Raw genomic sequence first — 3,418 nt, 5'->3', positions numbered from 1 at the left:
TTAAATAAAGATATATATATATATTTGTAATGTATGTAATGTAATTGGATGTTGTTTGGGCACTGTTTTGATAGTTGTTTTTAGATATTAAATGTACAAATTATTGGTGCTTACCTGATCGTTAAAGTGGGCTCACCCAATTAGTACAGGGCCTTTAAAAGAAGCCAGCCTCACCTTGTTTAGGGAGAGGTGCTGTGTGAGCGCAGGTAACTGCTATGCCTGTTTTAACCTTTTTTGAACTTTTGTAAATAGTTTTTTTTGTCTTGTTGGGAATAAATGCACTGGGATCTGCACAGAAAACTGGCTCAACTTGACTCTGTTCCTCTTCAAACCGCTAAGGTTGCCACCAGGCTATTACAGGAGGCTAACTCTATGAGAGATTCACTGTTATTGAAAGATATATTCAAATTATGATCCACAAATGTTGGACCGTATTATTAATTGTTAGGGATTAGATCTAAAAACATGTCATTCTTATGACTCTAAGTCACATTTAAATGATATCTTTGGGTTTGAATAGGAAGCTGTTTTTTAAATGTTGCCATTTTTTAAAAAAAATCTTTATTTTGAGGCACAGTAATTAGAGATATTAACAATAAAAATCTACAATCTGAAAGTCTTACAGCAAATTCCACCATAGAATTGTGACCTGTCCTTCAGCGCATGACGATGTTTTTCTAGTTATTTCTTGGTTTGGTGGGATAGTACCTATGGTAAATATTAACCATAATTTTACACTAGTTAAGTGGAAAGTTTGTTGAAAAAAAGTTGAAAAGAAATGTACAAAAGTACAAGAAGTATCACTGAATTCTATAACAGAATCCATCTAACTAGACCTATTGCAGAGATAATTTAAATGTTATTTTAACAAAATAGAGGCGTTGTTATTTGTAATCATACTTTTAGACAAGCTTTGGTCCTTGTTAAAATTGTGGTTGCTATGTAACTGTTATGTAATGTCATAATAAAATGTCATATCTGCTGCCCATGTCCAACCAGTAAGTAAAATTATAAACTTTCCCAACTTTCCCCAAAAAACTAGGCAAGATCAAAACTGTCATATGCAATTAAATTTTAAACGATAGCAATTCAAGAATGTGATGTCATGTGAACGTAGCCGATTGGAAAAAACGGGACATATTTGTGGTATGATTATGGGGGAATAAGCATCGTCCTGTCCAGCTGAGAGCAATCAAACTGTGATGTATGAATTTGGTCTGCTGGCTGTTTACCACTCTGCTCCTGATTAGGCAGATTCACCTGTTTCCCGGCTACACGTGGGACTCGGTGGGACTGGCGGACGCAGCGTCATTACCCGCTCTGATTAGGACTGAGCGAGAGGAGATGACCAGCGCAGCCCTGTGCACCTGCTTCTCGGACCGAAGGAAACTCACCGGTGAGTTATGGGGCTCAAGGCTGCTTTGTTTGCCTGTCTGGAAGTAAATGGGGAAACTATGTTAGGATGCGAGGTGAGGTGCAATAATTCACTTCTCTGTTGATAAGAACGGTATGTCAAATATGGCAGCAAGTTCATTACATTCATTGAAGTGCCAGCAGATAGAGTAAAGCTACAAGTCAAACGCTAAAGTCTACTTCAGTATTAATATCCAGGGACATTTTTAAATACTTACATTTCAAAATTTCAACTAGGCAGGCACTAATAATATTAAATTAATAACTGAAATAAAGAGTATTCAGGTATCATGTCATATCATGACACAAAAAAACGCTTTTAATACCATAATGAATTTTTAAAACATTCTTTTTTTTTTTTTTTTTTTTTTTATAGAATATAATGATTTGTTCAACAGATACAATGATCGGTTTGAATACCTACTACCACTGTGTCTTTTTGCAAGACACTTTCCTTAGCATTAAACTTATCCAATAAGGCAAACAGACTGGGTCACCAAGGCACATTATTGATCAGATCTGTGGAGAGGCAACACTGTTCAGAGTAAGAATGCATGTTTTACAACAAATTTTATGAAAAAAAAAAAAAACTCCTAAAATTGAGAAAATGCAAGATAAAGATAGATCATTTAATGCCACTGTGAAACATTTTAGGCAAAGCATAATATTCACATCATGTACCCTCCTCCAGAAAAAGTCCCATTTAACTGGACATGAATTAATCAATGACTTCATCTAAGCCTAATAAATTCTGTCAAAAAGCTGATAATTTTCCAAAATATTTCACCATGAGCTGTAACTAGTCATATGATTTACCGTTCTACACCACATTGCCCTCTCCTATTCTAATTTGTAAACGTCTCCTCTCCCTCCTGCACTGCATACAATGTTTATTTATGGGAAAAGTCGAACTGTATGTCGTGGACCTCTGTCATCGGGCCTCCTCTGTTGGCTGAGAACTAAATCAGGCCCGGCTTGTCCTTCCACCTACTGTCCCCTCATCAGTGTTACGAGTCATTGCCCTGCAGAGCACAATCCCCCATTGCTCTTCTAGTGTATGTGTGCGTGTGTGTGAGTGTGTGTAGGATTTAGTGACTGGTAAATGATGTCATCCACAGTGCACACTCAAGGCCCCAGCTCGCTCCTGTCAGAAGTCTTGTTAGTCAGACAGATGGAGAATTACAGCCCTGAAAATTGTGGTTATGCTGCATTCACTTCACAGGTGGCCCACGGTGAATAGTTTTTAGTTAAAATTTAGTCGTTCAAAGACAGTTCCCAGAAAAGACTAGAAATGTAAAATTACAGCAGTGTTTTGCATACATTAATTACATATATTAATTGTATGGACAAACAAAATGAAAGCAATTCTCTCCAAACTGCAAAAAGTAGTTTCCCTGCCCCAGGTTAAAATGTAATACACTATTCATCTAATCCATCTAAATTGTGACCATACCAGCTTGACAAAACCTGATCCCATCAAATCTCAGAAGCTAAGCAAGGCTGGGCCTGGTTAGTAGTTTGATGGGAAACCCCTGGGAAAATCAGGTGCCACAGGGGGGTGCCAGGTGTGTCTTTAGGCAAGACACTTCACCCACATTGCCTAGTATGTAAGTGGTGTGTGCATGCGTGATGGTGATGGACCGATGGCGCAGATTGGCAGCCTTGTATTCATCAATCTGCCCCAGTGCAGCTGTAGCTATAATAGTAGTTTACCACTACCGGGTACGGAGTGAATGAATAATGCTCTGTAAAGCGTCTTTGAGTGTCCAAAAAAGCGCTATATAAAACTGATGCAATATTATTATTATTATTATTATTATTCATTATTATGAATCTTCTTAAACAGGGGTGTCCAAACTATGGGTCACATGCAGTCCTCTCTTGGCTCTAAGACCTGCTGAATTAATCATTAGCAGTACATTCATACAGAACTAAAATTTGCCTTGTTGAAGGGCCTATATTATGCTGTTTTTTGATCTGTTATACAGTTGTTTCTTCATCAAAA

The 3,418-nt window shown here is 37.6% G+C and overlaps 1 pseudogene; it reads left to right on the top strand.

Moving 5' to 3' along the window:
• The first annotated feature begins 2,852 nt into the window (after positions 1-2,852).
• LOC129407944 (5S ribosomal RNA) lies at positions 2,853-2,970 on the top strand (annotated as a pseudogene).
• Positions 2,971-3,418: the final 448 nt, after the last annotated feature.

The sequence above is a fragment of the Boleophthalmus pectinirostris genome, unplaced genomic scaffold (genome assembly GCF_026225935.1).
Source record: "Boleophthalmus pectinirostris isolate CB_2022bp ecotype Guang Dong unplaced genomic scaffold, ASM2622593v1 HiC_scaffold_14, whole genome shotgun sequence".
NCBI classification, from domain to species: domain Eukaryota; kingdom Metazoa; phylum Chordata; class Actinopteri; order Gobiiformes; family Gobiidae; genus Boleophthalmus; species Boleophthalmus pectinirostris.
Note: the sequence above shows the minus strand (reverse complement) of the source record. Positions and strands in the feature narration are given on the sequence as shown.